Source organism: Engystomops pustulosus, chromosome 3, assembly GCF_040894005.1.
Source record: "Engystomops pustulosus chromosome 3, aEngPut4.maternal, whole genome shotgun sequence".
NCBI classification, from domain to species: Eukaryota; Metazoa; Chordata; class Amphibia; order Anura; family Leptodactylidae; genus Engystomops; species Engystomops pustulosus.
The window spans coordinates 208,152,816-208,170,470 of NC_092413.1; positions in this window are offsets into that span (position 1 = coordinate 208,152,816).

Sequence of the window (17,655 nt, forward strand, 5' to 3'; positions counted from 1 at the left end):
TTGTAGATTCTTTTTTGTCTATTTATTTAAAATGCAAGAAATTTGTGTAGATTGTTTATAAAAACATTTCTCTCTCTATGGGATTGCGCCTACCTGCGAGACGAAAGGAAACCTGATGATGACTGAGTAGAGGTGATTGGGAGAAACACAAAGCGGACCAGACAGTAATGGTAATAACAATTTTGTCTTTTTATCTATTTTTTTTTTTGTTTGGAGCCCTATTAACTGACACCCTCCATTTAGCTAAAAATTGTTTTCCTTACATCCACATAAATCAACTTTATAATCCCTGGTATCAGAGAAGACTTGATCTGTTTGACCAGCCCCTACCATCTTCTTCCCATGCCTCTTTGGTCACATGACATGCTGCAGAGTGACATCATTACAGGTCCTTAAGCCTCCTAACATTAAACTGTACACCATGTATGTATCTGATTAAATGAAATCACAGCCTGTCTTTATGGACTTCTAATTCTCCCCATCCTCCAGTGAGGCTTTTGGGATTTTATGTGAGCAGATACATCTGCAACATCTAGCCTATGTATGTAACAGGACATTTGATGATGACTTGACTTTAAGTGCCCAATGATGTAACAGAGCTCTCCATACAGCAGAATATCATAGCCTGTCCAAGTAAAAATTATTATGCAGGACTCACTTTGTAAAATTATATTCACCTCACTTGGTGTGAGTCCAATAACAAACTGTTTTTTGTAACATTGTAGCCATGGAATGGAACCATTTAGGGAGAAGGGCAATCATTGTTTTTAATGAAGCCTTTTTGGGTGGGTTAATTTGCAGGACCGGTTCTCTTTAAGCAGGGCGCAGGCATTGTAATCGGAGGCTCCTAGTTGTTCTCCTATAGGAATAGGTCAGAGGCCTTACACTTTTTGGAGATGCCCTTATTGTATGCTCATATTTTCTGCATGTAGTACACTCACAGGTAACAATTCTAGAGCCCTAATGCATCTATATATTTGGTTTTAAACTTTGCAATGTAATTCTTCTCCCCAGGCATTACATGTACCGTACAATTACTTCTCCTTACATGCTGAATGTGCGGATTTCTTTATTGTGTATATTCCAAAATTAGAAATTGAAAACTGAATATTTTAAATATAATTTCTTTAGCAGCATCTTTTCCTGCAACACTTATAATTTAAGATTTAAAAGTTTAACAGATTTTTAAATATTTTTTAATATGTAATATATTAGGAGCAGGATTTGTTTGAATGCATGTTGCTCTTCCATTGAACGAGTGATGCTGTTGTATTTTTTTTTTTCTTGCAGGTATTGCAAGACAAATCACTTCTTTCCTTCAATCTATTGGACCAGCTAGAGCATTAACCCGTTCACGACCTGTGACGTAATAGCACGTCACGGGTCGGCCGCGGGTGCATGGAGAGGGCTCACGTGCTGAGCCCTCTCCATAGCCGGTTAGTCTTTGCTGCATATTGCTAGCACCGATCACGGGTGTTTTCACCTCGATCACCGCCGGCAATGGCGCCGCCATCTTTTCAAGGATCGCCGCTCCCCGTGACGTCATCGGGGAGAGGCGATCCGTCGCCATGGTAACCTCGGGTCTCACGTAGACCCGAGGCTACTTTGGGTTAACCCATGCATTACAATGTGCTATCAGCACATTGTAATGTAAGAGTAGTAAAATCCCCATATACTGGCAGTATGATAGGATCGTGCAGACACCCTAGGGTTAAAGTACCCTAGGGAGTCTGAAAAATACTAAAAAAAAAAAAAAAAAAAAAAAAAAAAAAAAAAAAAAAAGTTTTAAAAAATTATAATAAAAAACCCTAAAAACTCAAATCACCCCCCTTTCTCTAGAACTGATATAAATATAAATAGGGTAACATATACAGTGAAAAAAGGAAAGAACACAGCGCAAGATATGTAACACCTTATTAAACAATACAGGAATTGGCAGTATATGCCTGGTACAAATCACAACCGTGATAGTAAGTCGTATCTGAGTGGTGGAGCTGCTGCAGTGCACCTGACATCCAGTACTGGTAATTGTAGCGGATGTTAATGGAGGTTTTTGAAAGAGGAGAAAAATCACAGGATAGAACCGCGCTGCTCAATATTCGTACTTTAATTCAAAGTAGGGTGGACAACGCGTTTCGGAAGCGGAATGCCTCCTTCATCAGGTCCGTACATACAATTTCTAAAAGAGATACAAAAGTTCTGCTAGAAAGTATACACATATATAAAAGAGGAATGCATATAAAAAACATATGTAAAGATTATGTAAATATTAATAAAAAATAAAACAAATAGAGGAAAAACGGAGAGGTTGCACTTCAATATGCTAATAGTTATAGACATATATAATAATAATAGTAGCATGTATATTAGGTTACAACTGGATAAAAATTCATAAAAGATATATATAAAAAATGTTTGGTCGAATTAAAACGTATGCTTCAGTCAGATACATAAATAAATAAAAGTCAATACAACCAAACGAATCAAAAGTGCATATTTTTACATAATGAAATGTAGAGTGGTAGTTGTATGTTGAATTTATATAAATGGGTGGATATTCTATAAAATCGATCCCTACCCTATTTTTCTCCCTTAGATGATTGGTCCTAGATGTGGGGGAGAAGGGTCCCAATAGACTCCTACGAGTAAAGTAAAAAATGGGGGAGAGGGTGATCAATATCTCATGCAGGGGAAGGGTGTGATGAGTAAAAAAGTAGGTACCTTAGTATAGCTGGGGTCGGACCAGAATCAAATGGATGAAATTCTGGGGAAGATATAGTTTTATAAGGTAAAATAGAAAGATGCTAGTCGTGCGACTGATGCACGAGTTGCGGTACTTACTGAAAATCGGGTGCGAGCCGGCGTGGGTGCTGAGTTGCGCGCCCCTGCCGGCTTCGCTGGTGGTTTAAATAACCACTGGAATTAGATGATGCGCATGCGCGTGTGGAGACGCGCACGCGCAGTAAGGCGGCATTATGTAGTTCTTGAATGGTGCGGTGCGCATGCGCGTGCTGATCCACGCGCATGCGCTGTGAAGACGGGACTGGGATCGTCGGAATACAACGACAAAACCCAGAGATGCTGGGAACCAGATGTAGACCTTACATTTGATCCCCCCACACCAGCCACCACCACCAGAACACGGGCCACACCCCAACCCAACACCCGTGAAAAACCTGAGGAAACCCCAGCTTCAAAAACACAGTCGACTACTCTACCCAAGCCCAAGAATACTATCATTCCTAATCGAAATAGAACATTTCGAAATCAAAACCATCAATCATCTAACAGCCAACCTCTGAACCCGAAGGCTTTGGCCCACAGACGTCCAATTGATCCTAATTCTAGAACCCAAGGCGCACCCACAAGGTCCCCACCTCCCTCCTTTACCTCAACCCAAATAGACCCACCCCTCCCCTCGATAATACAACCCGAGACCAGTATCAGCACACTCTCCATATACACTATACATGAAGAGACCGAACCAATTAATATAGACAGTCACTCCATTAACCCTATAGAATTAAATGAGACACTTTCAAATAGCATTTTGCCGTCTTTTTTAGACCTTCCTCAGACACAAAAGGACCCTCCACTACCCAAAGTGGAAATAGTCCTCCCGGCACTCGAAAGCCCGAAAGCAACTTTCTCAATTTTCACGCCACAAACATTAAGAATGAAAAGAAAAGAAGGTCCAGAGGGAAGAGAAGTGGAAGAAAACATGGTAAAAAAGAAAAACCAACCATAAACACCTCCACCACCACCCCCAAACTAGTTAAAATTTTCAATCTCTCGTCTCATATACTCACGGAAGGCGAACGCAGCCTGCTAAGTAAAGGCCTCTCTTTTTGTCCCACCACAAGGTCCAAAGAATTTGACTTATTCATGGATCTAAATAGCTATACAAGAAAACTTACTCTGAAACGACATTTCGCCATTAATCAGGCAAAGAGTAAAATAGAGCAAGAACATCAAGAAGATCCATTCACCCATACTTCCCTCCGTCCGCCCTCAAAATTTTACCCTATTCACAGCAAAGGACCCCATATCGAAACGTTCTACTCCATGGTCGCCTCAGAGTTCAGGTCTCTAGAGACCCCCAAAAAAGTCAAACTAAAGAATAACTTAACCCAACCAGAGAGAAGAGCACTCAAGGAACTAAGAACAAACCCCGACCTTATGATCAAACCGGCAGATAAGGGCGGAGGGACCGTCATACTCAACAGAAAAGATTATCTGGAGGAGAGCTATAGAATTCTTTCTGACCAAGAATACTATGAAAAGCTCACTACAGATCCAAGTTTGGAACATCTGGAATCACTCAGGTCTTTTGTGATGGATGCATACAGTAAAGGGATCCTCAACAGATCCGAAAAAGAGTTCATCCTTCCTACCAACCCAAGGATGGCTCTTTTTTATTACCTCCCGAAAATACATAAGAACTCGGAACACCCACCAGGAAGACCTATAATATCAGGGATAAATTCCCTCACCTGTAATTTGTCAGAGTATGTAGACCATTTCCTACAACCATATGTGAAGAACCTACCTACATATCTAAGAGATTCCTCCCAATTAATCTTGGAATTAGAAAATTTCGCCTGGACACCCTCAATGAAACTTCTTACCCTCGATGTCACCTCATTATACACAAACATCACACACACATTGGGGTTAAATGCAGTACGAAACACCCTCCAAAGAGACCCGACCTTACCTCTTCCCCAAACAGATTTCCTCATCCAGAGTATCAGTTTCATCCTCGAACATAACGTTTTTGCCTTCCAGAAAGAGCTCTTCCAACAGAAACGAGGAACGGCAATGGGAACACGCTTCGCCCCAAGCTATGCGAACATCTACATGGGCGAATTCGAGAGTACTCTAATCACCAAAAACGCCCATTTTTCAGATAAAATTGCACTTTTCAAGAGGTACATCGATGACATCCTAATCATCTGGGATGGCTGTGAACAAGAAATCTTCGAATTCGTTAATGAAATTAACTCTAACACATGGGGTATCAAACTCACCCTGAACCTCTCTGCAACTCAGATCGAATTCCTCGATCTCCTTATATCAGTTAATAAGGAAAGAAATGGATTATCAACATCCACATATTTCAAACAAGTGGATGTCAACAGTTTCCTAGAATTTGACAGTGCGCATTCCAAGAGTTGGCTTACGAATGTTCCATATAGCCAATTTAAACGGATCAGAAGAAACTGCACAGAAGATACCATGTTCCACAAACAATCCCAAATCTTGCGAAAAAGATTCAAGGAAAAAGGTTATCCAAAGAATATCATACAAGATGCCTACTCCAAGACAAAGAAACTCTCACAAAAAGAGTGCTTGCTACCAAAGAGAAATGACAAAAAAAGCAACACAAACCAAATTGAAGACAGAGGACCAAACTTCATTACCACATATACATCGGATCACAAAACCATTAAAACTGTGCTATCTAAATACTGGCCCATTCTCCTCAAGGACCCTCACCTAAAGGAGTTCATTCCACCCAATCCACAACTTACGTTTAGAAGAGCCCCCACTTTGAAAAGCATTTTAGCTCCCACCAAGATGCGACAAATTCAAAAGGCGAACCACCTTGGGGGCACAAAACCATCTTTTTTCCCGGATCTAAAAGGAAGTTTCAAATGTAATAATACTAGGTGCCTTACGTGTGAGATCATTTCACACCGTACACACTCCTTCTGCTCCACAGTCACAGGAGAGACTTTCGAAATTTCGAAATTTCTAAACTGTGCATCTGATCACGTCGTGTATCTCCTCCAGTGCCCCTGCCCTCTTCAGTATGTTGGCAGAACTACACAGGCACTAAGGGAAAGAATCAACACCCACAGGAGCAAAATTAAAAGTGGTTTCCAACTCCACAGTGTCTCCCGACACTGTCATCAACACCACAGTAACGATATCAACCATCTCTCACTTTTGCTTATCGAACAGATCCCTAGAGACCACCCGGACCGTTTGGCACAGTTAATCAAACGAGAAAATTATTGGATTTTTAAGTTGAACACTATGTGTCCTTACGGACTAAACGAAACCCTGGAACGTATTTAATCCAATTTTCACCATTCCACCATCTGCCCACTTCCCTTAAAAGCTTCTCCCCGGTTTACCTATATGCCGTTATCTATTATGTTCCCTCACTTTATATCCACACCACAGAATTATCTCCTTGGTTCCCCCACTCATCAGAGTTTATATATATTTTATTACTTACTACATTTAATGCTTTTTCGTGTCCATACCTATGTCCATTATGTCCATATATCTTACACTATTCACCACTCCTCATCAGTTAGGGATACTTGCACAAGCATTCTACCTACCTCTCCTACTATCCAGCGCTGTCCCCTCTGCATCGTCTCAGCGACGATCCCAGTCCCGTCTTCACAGCGCATGCGCGTGGATCAGCACGCGCATGCGCACCGCACCATTCAAGAACTACATAATGCCGCCTTACTGCGCGTGCGCGTCTCCACACGCGCATGCGCATCATCTAATTCCAGTGGTTATTTAAACCACCAGCGAAGAACGGTGTTCTCCGCAATAGTATTCGAAGAACAATATGTGTAGAGAACAACTTGCAGATGTTGTCAAACATCTGCAAGTTGTTCTTCACACATATTGTTCTTCAAATACTATTGCAGAGAACACCGTTCTGCACGCGTGTCTCCGGAACAGATCGCAGATGTTCCCGAACATCTGCAATCTGTTCTGCACTGTGTTATTTCACAGTGCTTGTTCAGTTTTTAATTTTACTAAAAAATGCTCGGGTCTCCCATTGATTTCAATGGGGCTCGTTACTCGAAACGAGCACTCGAGCATCAGGAAATGTTCGGCTCGAGTAACGAGTACCTGAGCATTTTAATGCTCGCTCATCTCTACTATCTATCCATCTTGGAAAGCTCATTCAAAATTAAAATTAGCCAAAAATTAATTGATCCTGAATTCCCAAAAAATTATAAAATTGGTGTTTTGATTTTTTTAATCAAAAAACATAATAATTTTTCAAGTTATGCCAACTAAGCAGATAAAAACCTTAATTTACCATAAAATGTGGGTAGTAAGACTACAGGCGGTCTCCTACTTAAGAACACCTGACTTATAGACGACCCCTATTATTGTTAATCCTGGTTTTTATGACAACCGAACATCTTAAAACCCAATTGTCCAATTTTGTCTGGGGCTACACAAAAAAAATACAGTTCCAACATATATACAAATTCAACTTAAGAACAAACCTACAGAACCTATCCTGTACGCAACAAGGGGACTGCCTGTATTTGTCTTGAAATCATATCATTCTGGCAGAATTATAGAAAAATTCACCATATTTAAAATGTGAGGTCCAAAGTGCTGGATCCTAAAGGGGGTTTAATATAAGGACCCAATTACCTCCTGTATAGATTATACAAGGTACTCTATATGTATCCTAAATGTTATCACACAATGTGTCCCGTAAACTAAAAAGAAAAGTATTTAAAAAAAAAAAAAAAAAGGTTGGCACCAGTACTAGAAGTCTATACTACTAGACCTTGTATGTCCTCCCTTTGCTTCTATATAAATTCCATTAGTGAATGGTATAATGCAGGTTTTGTGTATTTTATTCCAGACCAGAACTTACTCTAGTTTGGGTTGTTTTAAGGTGGAGTGAGGGAAAAATCCAACACACAATCATGCTCGACTCATGGAGAGTGGACCATGTGCTGTTAGGATTCCACTGCCTGAGCTTGGTCGTGTGCTTATGGTCTTGGGTGAAAACATAGAATACGATCCCATAGAGGTAAATCGAAATTATTATTCGGTAATTACTATTCACCAGGGGCGTCACTAGATCAAAAGATCCGGGGCCCGTGCCCCGGATCTTTTGTCTTGTGCCCCGGATCTCCCTGGGTCAGCAGGACATCGGTCCCGCTGCCCGGGCATCTTCCCCTCTCTCACCACGATCCTATGTCCTTTGGACATGGGCACAGTACACAGCCTACATTGCTTTCCCTGCACGAGTCAGGTGAGAGGGAGAACACTGGGGGATCTGTGTGTGGGGCACATTACTGGGGGATCTGTGTGTGGGGCACATTACTGGGGGATCTGTGTGTGGGGCACATTACTGGGGGATCTGTGTGTGGGGCACATTACTGGGGGATCTGTGTGTGGGGCACATTACTGGGGGATCTGTGTGTGGGGCACATTACTGGGGGATCTGTGTGTGGGGCACATTACTGGGGGATCTGTGTGTGGGGCACATTACTGGGGGATCTGTGTGTGGGGCACATTACTGGGGGATCTGTGTGTGGGGCACATTACTGGGGGATCTGTGTGTGGGGCACATTACTGGGGGATCTGTGTGTGGGGCACATTACTGGGGGATCTGTGTGTGGGGCACATTACTGGGGGACATTACTGGGGGGCTGTGTGGGGGACATTACTGGGGGGCTGTGTGGGGGACATTACTGGGGGGCTGTGTGGGGGACATTACTGGGGGGCTGTGTGGGGGACATTACTGGGGGGCTGTGTGGAGGACATTACTGGGGGGCTGTGTGGGGGACATTACTGGGGGGCTGTGTGGGGGACATTACTGGGGGGCTGTGTGGGGGACATTACTGGGGGGCTGTGTGGGGGACATTACTGGGGGGCTGTGTGGGGGACATTACTGGGGGGCTGTGTGGGGGACATTACTGGGGGGATGTGTGGGGGACATTACTGGGGGATGTGTGGAGGACATTACTGGGGGACATTACTGGGGGGCTGTGTGGGGGACATTTCTTGGGGCGTGTTCACACGTGGCAGTAGGAAGGGCCTAGGTTTGATCTCACATGAGTTTCTAGTGATGGTTATGTGATGGATAAGAGCACCTGGTGTCTTGTATTTGTTTAGATGCAAACGTGTGAGCGCAGCCTTACAGTATTTTGGGAGAGTGTTAGGGGCAGCAGCAGGATAACACTGTCAGGGTGCAGTCACAAGTTGCAGTTACAACTGCATCACAATCAGCTCTGAGGGGGTTTTAGGTGCAGTTTTGCTTCTTTAACAAGTGAAAGACATGATCTGAATGGGTGAATTTGAGATTAAAGGGGAAACCTGCTCCACAAATGTCTTTCACTTGATAAAATAACTAAACCACCTAAAACCTTCTCAAAACTGATTGTGATGCAGTTGTAACTGCAACATGTGAACGCAACTTCAAAGAACCAAGATTTCGGGACAATGAAGGACATAAGATGTCTGTGTGGTGAACTCCACAGGAAGGAGACGTGATGCTGGGCCTAAGGGTGGTGGCACACGTGGCGTTTTGATCCAGGTTTTCATCCGTTTTTTGAAAACCCATCCGTTTTTGTCCGTTTTTAATTAAGATAATTGGGAAAACCGGACAAAAACGAATGCGTTTTTAACAGACTGAAAATGCTTGAGAAAAAACGGGTTCAAAACGTCACGTGTGCCACCACCCTAATAGTGAAGTGGACATGTCACCTGCAGTCTCTGGATGTAAGTCAGGATTTCTCTGGTGTTTCTGTAGCTGTATATACCCTCATTTAAGTTGTTATTGGCACAACCACGTGTGAGGGGGTTACTGAAATTCTGATACAAATGCATTGTACCCTTTTCCCACCCTAGCAACGCCCCTGCTATTCACCCCTATGGAAGAAGGGCATCTGTGCTGTGTCTGGCTTTTCTCCCAACTTCTGACCATATAAGACCCTGCAACTAACTAAAAAGAATAATCCATAGTGAACAACCCCATTAATTTAACCCCTTAATCACCAGGCAGTTTTACATTTTTTGAGGTTCCATTTTTACAATACCCACCGTTAAAAATCTATGTGTGAGGGCATGTTTTGAGTTAACAACGGCACTTCTGTGCCATGTACCGGGAAGCGGGGAAAGAAATTCCAGATGCAGGGAAATTGATTAAAAAAAAAATGTATTTGCGCCATTTTCTTCTGTTTTTTTTTTTTTTTCACGTATTTTCACTGTGCCCCAAATGACACATCTTGTTGAATCTTTGTAGCAGTAAGATCATGGGGATACTTAATTTTATATAGGATTTATTGCGTTTTTAATACATTTAAAAAAATTAAAACCTTCTGTCTGAAAGAATTATTAATTTTTTTTTTTGGCATCTTCTGGTGCTTTCATACTTGGGTTTACAGAGCTTAGGTGATAGGTGTCATTTTTTGCGAGTTGAGCCAAAGTTTCCTTTGCTACCATTTTGACTGCATGACTTTTTAATCACAAAATTTTTTTTTTGTGTTGTAATAAGGCAAAACAGCGAAATTTAGGGGCCATTTTCAGTTATGGGGTTTAAACGCTGGGAACAGTTATATTTTGTTTGAACATTTTGGGATGCGGGGATACCTAACATGTTTATCATTTTTACTGTTTTATATTTAGGAAATGGGGAAGGGGTTGATTTAAATTTTTTTTTCCTACTATTTTTCAGACCCCCCCCCCTAGTGAACTTTAACCCTAGGTTGTCTGATCCTACTATATACTGCAATACTACTGTCAGTAATAGATCATATAAAAAGTCCTATGTGCTACTGGCATATAGTAACAGATCTTCGGAAATCATAAAGCTTCAGGTCTTGTAAAAGACCCAAGGCTGTAATGGCGACAGATCATCACTCCCCGATATTGTAGCCATCATGCCCACACGATGCCGGCTTTTGTCTGCCCCCGGTGGCAATCCATAACCAGCTAACTCCAATCGCGAACGTTAGCTGCAATCACCCCCCTTGTATGGAGGGGGCTCAGCCTGAAAGGGGTTAATTTTTTATTTTTCAAAATGTATTGGAAAATTGTTTACTAATATAAAAAAAAAAAAAAAAAAAATGAAATGGGTTTGTATAAAGTGATAGAGAATCTGGTCCTGCTTAGGAATAGGGTTTGTCTTCTAGACAAGGAGAAGTCAGATGTAAATGTCAGACTTCCCGGGGTGAGGAGCTTCTCCTGGAGGCTATGGAGAAACTCCTGGGAATAAGATGAAACCATAAGTAACGGCTTGTGTCCACAAACACAAAATGGATGGACGTATTGGCCATTGAAATGCATGGGGCTGTACGCTACCCATAACGCAACAGTATAGTAGGGATTATGGATTTGTCTACTGTTATGGCTACAAGTTACAATTGTTTTTTGCAGATATTTTATTTTTCACCCCTGCTTTTCCATCTATAATGTTATTTATTTGTAGGACTGTTTTCTGCCATTGTGGTGGACTTTGGCTGTTTTTGGGATCACTTTTTAATGTGCTCGAGGAAATTACCGAATGCTACAGGATCGTCAAAAGGCTTGGTCAGGGGGCTTATGGACAAGTCCTACTTGCACAAGACAAACTTACAGGTATGTGACCAAGGCCATAAAGCTGGATATGTAGAATAATACACAGATGAAAATTGTTGAGCGCTACAGAATTTGATGGCGCTATATTAATAGATTAATTATTATAATTATTCCAAATCTGCTCATATTGGTGGATTCGACTAATGATGTAATCTACATAGGGATTGCGGACTCCGTTCCTTATCCCTGATTTGTTGTAATCTCTGGTAGAATCTGCCTCATTTTGTTAAAAATGCATTTATTTTTTGAGTGAGAACGGTGAATGTCGCTCTTCTCTCTCCTGTGACCACTAACTGGTTAGCGTAGAGGATATTTCCTGCCGAGCTAGGAGTTTACACAAGGAGACCTGAGCTTCACTGTAGGCAAAAGGAGCCAGAACAGAAGGAAATCCTATAGAAAATGATCAAATATGTGTCAAATGTCCATATGACACACAGCTTCTTTTTTATCAATTATGTGCTCACTTTACTCCGCCCATCATGCAAGTGTTATGAATGGGGAAAGAGGAGGTGACTTATCAGCTGTCAGAGTTGGGGCTGTTGTAATCAACTAATCCATTACCTGTATAGTTATTAGAATATTCAAGAGAGATCTAGGAGGTAACAACTAATTGTCTTTAGGTAAACCATTTGCACTGAAGTTGGTGAGAAAGGACCGGACCAAGTTGAAATCTTTTCTAATGGAACTGTCCCTATCAATCTCTCTCGGAGCACCCTGGATTTATTACAACCTACCCGATATTTACACACACCATGGACTACTATGCGATGACTCAGGAGCTGGCAACAGCGGGAACACTGCATCACCTCATTCAAGCTGAGGTAAGAAATGCCTTCATATTTTAACATACACCTTATTATCCTATTAACCAACCCAACATCTTCTCTTACTGATGTATATGACCGTGTATAATCTATATATGTGTGTAACTTATGATGCTCATCTTATTTTTGCAGGCTGGACTTTCAGAAGAAATGGTAAAAAGATGTGCAGTCCAAATTTCCAGCGCTCTGGACTACATGCACCAGAAAGGGTTGGTGCACAGGGATCTGAAGCCGGACAATGTCCTCCTCATGGACAGAGATTGCCATCATATCGTGCTTGGTGACTTTGGCTTAACTCAGCCTGTAGGCAGCATTGTAACCTCAATGTCGCACATTATCCCGTATATGTCTCCAGAGTTGTGTGACATCTCGGACGAGGAATATTTAGTTTTACACCCTAGTGTAGATACCTGGGCTTTTGGGGTACTACTATTTGTCACCCTTACTGGATATTTTCCTTGGAGACGCGCCTTCAGTGATGACATCATGTACCTGGACTATGTATACTGGCTGGACAATCTGAGCTATATTCCCCCACCAGCTCGTTGGGACCAATTCCCCTGCAGCAATCACCATGTTGAGCAATCTTCTTGTTCCGGACCAATCTTGTAGACACTCAGTTCTTTCAGTCTTAAATTACATTAATTTTCCCTGGAAAACTGATGTTAGTGGAGGCAACCCATGGGAGGCTGAAAGTCCAGTGGACTGTGACAGTGACAGTCAACCTATTGACCAAGAAGGTACCACGTCAAACCATGGAATGGAAGCGGATAATCCAATTATAATTATCACAGAGGAAGATGCTATGCTGACTCTTGGATTGGAAGTGGAAATTTCTTAGGACTTCATTGTGGGACCCTAAAAGGTTTTGGGCGATTCTTGATCAGTTGACCAACATTGGGAACTCAAAAAACGTAAGTATTACATTTATCTAATAAGATATTTTTGAAAATGTTAGTTAGCTGTTTGAGTTTGGTTTCTATCCTTGGGAAGTAAAGGTGAAGGGTGCATCTTCAGTGTTTAGCTCTATAATGGTTCAACAAGGCAAGGTTTAGGCCATAATGCATATTCTAGACTAAATAAGATTCTCACTTTCAGGAAAGTTTTTTTTTTTTTTTTTTTATTATCTGGAGAACTGCTTAAATCATCTAACCAGAGACGTAAAAGTATTGTAGATTCTTTTTTGTATTTTTATTTAAAATGCAAGAAATGTGTAGATTGTTTATAAAAACATTTTTCTCTATGGGATTGCGCCTACCTGCGAGACGAAAGGAAACCTGATGATGACTGAGTGGCGGAGATCGGGAGGCACACACAGTGGACCTGACAGTAAAGGTAATAACGATTTTGTCTTTTTGTCTATTTTTTTGTAGAGCCCTATTAACTGACACCTTCCTTCTAGCTAAAAATTTTTTCCTTACATCCACATAAATCAACTTTATAATCCCTGGTATCAGAGAAGACTTGACCTGTTTGACCAGCCCTTTCCATCTACTTCTTCCCATACCTCTTTGCAGCATGTCATGTGACCAGTGCGACATTACAGGGCCTTAATCCTCCTAACATTATCAAACTGTACACCACGTATGTATCTGATTAAATGAAATCACAGCCTGTCTGTATGGATTTCTAATTCTCCCCATTCTCCAGGGATGTTATGTGATCAGATACATCTGCAACATCTAGCCTATGTTTGTAACAGGACCTTTGATGGCGTCATCCTGGTCACTTGAATTTTTACTGCCCAATGTAACAGAGCTCTCCATACAGCAGTATATCATAGCATGTCCAATCAGGCACAAGGAGGCGGGGCAATGCAAGTAAAAATTATTATGCAGGACTCATTTTGTAAAATTATATTCACCTCACCTGGTGAGAGTCCAATAGCGAACTGTTTTTTGTAACATTGTAGCCATGGAACGGAACCTTTTAGGGTGAAGGGCAATCGTTTTTAAAGAATCCTTTTTTGGGTGGGTTAATTTGCATGACCGGTTCTCTAATTAATCTAATTAATTGAAGCACCATCCCATTGCTGCTGTGTATAAGTGATCCAGCTCAGGTTGACTATTTGTCTGCACAGTTCAGGAAGCTCCTTGTGTAATGTGGTTATGTAGGCATCCAGCTTTACTAAAGCTCCTGAATTTTTTTATGTTTTTTTTTCAGCAAAACTAGTGTCGCTCCAGCATTCTCAAGGTATGTTTGCTTCATAATACATGAAATCAAAATTGTAGATTTTCTTTAAGCTACAAAATTTGCTATATCCTTAACGGGTTAAAGGAAGCCAACATTTTAGGATATTTATTAGAGATGAGCGAACACTAAAATGCTCGGGTACTCGTTATTCGAGACGAACTTTTCCCGATGCTCGAGTGCTCGTCTCGAATAACGAACCCCATTGAAGTCAATGGGAGACTCGAGCATTTTTCAAGGGGACCAAGGCTCTGCACAGGGAAGCTTGGCCAAACACCTGGGAACCTCAGAAAAGGATGGAAACACCACGGAAATGGACAGGAAACAGCAGGGGCAGCATGCATGGATGCCTCTGAGGCTGCTTAATCGCACCATTATGCCGAAATTATGGGCAACAGCATGGCCATGACAGAGTGACAGAATGAAGCTAGATAGCATGTAAAACATCCAATAATTGACCCTGACACTATAGGGGACGGCATGCAGAGGCAGAGGCAGCGGCAGCAGGCTAGAGAGTGGCATGGCGACATACCCTAATTGGACTCAGGCTTCAAACCAATGGGTGTCAGAGAGGAACCAAAGGAGGTGAGCAAGAAGCGCTCAAATAATATCGGTACATGATAAAAGTTTGCCAGTATATTTTGTGGATTACACAGCAGGGTGGCGACAAAGTTAACATGGAAGCCATGAAAACAACCCAAAATTCTGCCTGACACAGCTCGTTTGATAAGGGGACCATGTATGCTTACAGTTCATGCCAGTCGCTGCACTGGCTGCCAGTCTCCTTTCGAATACAGTTTAAAATAATAATAACCCTCATCCATAAAGCTCTGTATAATGCTGCACCCCCCTACCTCTCCTCTCTTATCTCAGTCTATCGCCCAACCCGTGCTCTTAGATCCGCCAGTGATCTTAGATTAACCTCTACCCTAGTGCGGACCTCCCACTCGCGTCTCCAAGACTTCTCTAGAGGTGCACCAATTCTATGGAATGCTCTGCCCTGGACTATCAGACTAATACCTAACCTCCAAAGTTTCAAACGTGCTCTTAAAACCCATTTCTTTAGGCAAGCCTATAACACTCATTAACTGCATGAAGTTTTAACTCTTCTACTAACCCGTCCTGTGTCGTCCTCCCATCTGTTATCCAGCAACCAACAGGCACCAGACTTCTCTGCAGTCCCATTCACCCTGGACCTGGTATATAAGATGACGGCTGAGTGGTTCAAGCGACAGCAATTCCATTTATTATATTTTTTTCTATTCCCTAAGAAGAATGGCTTGACCATTAAATATTCTTTTACCTCGTGTTACCCCATCATCTTCATAAACCGTAAGCTCTGGCGAGCAGGGACCTCACTCCTGTTGTTCCATACAAATGTTGTGCTCTGTTACATTACATTTGTATTTGTTTCCTATGATTTGTAAAGCGCTACAGAATATGATGACGCTATATAAATAAAGATTATTATTATTATTATTATGGAGGCAGTGAACTAGTAGTAGATTAAAGGTGCTGCAACTATGTTAGTTGGATCTTGGGATGGAGCTGGCGCTCTGCAGCCAGGCGAGCTTTTGCCAATCCAAGCCCCTGTCTCTAGGCTACTCCCCAAACAGCACTTCTAAGAACCTTTTGTATAAGATCAAGTGTAGTAGCGTTCTTATAAGTTTAGGATATGGCGGGTGAGGGGAATGTAAACAGATGCGCAAGAAGCGCTGAAATAATATCCCTAAATGGTAAAAGTTTGCAAGTATATTTTGTGGATTACACAGCAGGGTGGCGACAAAGTTAACAACTTTGATGTGGAATGCCCTGTAATAGCTCTTGGGCGGTGTGCCTTTTATCGCCTAGGCTCAGCAGTTTCAGCACCGCCTGCTGTCGCTTAGCGACGGCACTGCTGCTGTGCCTAGAGCTACCGACTGATGGCGCCGTGCCCACGGATGGTAGTTCGGAGGAGGAGGTGGAGGAGGGGTGGGAGGAGGAGGAGGCATAGTAGGCCTGAAACACCTGGACCGAGGTAGGCCCCGCAATCCTCGGCGTCGGCAGTATATGAGCAGCCCCAGTGTCAGACTCGGTCCCAGCCTCCACCAAGTTAACCCAATGTGCCGTCAGCGATATATAGTGGCCCTGCCCGGCAGCACTCGTCCACGTGTCCGTGGTCAGGTGGACCTTGTCAGAAACGGCGTTGGTCAGGGCACGGATGATGTTGTCTGACACGTGCTGGTGCAGGGCTGGGACGGCACATCGGGAAAAGTAGTGGCGGCTGGGGACCGAATACCGAGGGGCGGCCGCCGCCATGAGGTTGCGAAAGGCCTCGGTCTCTACTAGCCTATAGGGCAGCATCTCCAGGCTAAGCAATCTGGAGATGTGCACATTAAGGGCTTGGGCGTGCGGGTGGGTTGCACTATATTTGCGTTTCCGCTCCAGCGTCTGGGGTATGGAGAGCTGAACGCTGGTGGATGCTGTGGAGGATCGTGGAGGCGACGATGGGGTTTTTGTGGCAGGGTCCTGGGCAGGGGGCTGACTATCAGCTGACACAGGGGAAGGAGCAGTGGTGTGCACGGCCGGAGGTGAACGGGCTTGTTGCCACTGAGTGGGGTGTTTAGCATTCATATGCCTGCGCATACTGGTGGTAGTTAAGCTAGTAGTGGTGGAACCCCTGCTGAGCCTGGTTTGGCAAATGTTGCACACCACAGTCCGTCGGTCATCCGGTGTTTCCTTAAAGAACCTCCAGACTTCTGAAGATCTAGCCCTCGCCGCAGGAGCCCTCGCCACGGGAGCTTCACTAGTTGACACATTTGGCGCTGATGCACCAGCTCTGGCCCTGCCTCTCCGTCTGGCCCCACCACTGCCTCTTCCAACCTGTTCTGGTCGAGGACTCTCCTCCGTCTCAGAAGCACTGTGTTCACCCGGCCTCTCAACCCAGCTTGGGTCTGTCACCTCATCATCCTCCGATCCCTCAGTCTGCTCCCCCCTCGGACTTCCTGCCCTGACAACAACTTCCCCACTGTCTGACAACCGTGTCTCCTCATCGTCGGACACCTCTTTACACACTTCCACTACGTCAAGAAGGTCATCATCACCCACAGACTGTGACTGTTGGAAAACCTGGGCATCGGAAAATTGCTCAGCAGCAACCGGACAAGTGGTTTGTGACTGTGGGAAGGGTCCAGAAAACAGTTCCTCAGAGTATGCCGGTTCAAATGCCAAATTTTCCTGGGAGGGGGCAGACTGGGGGGGAGGAGGCTGAGGTGCAGGAGCTGGAGGAGTGGCG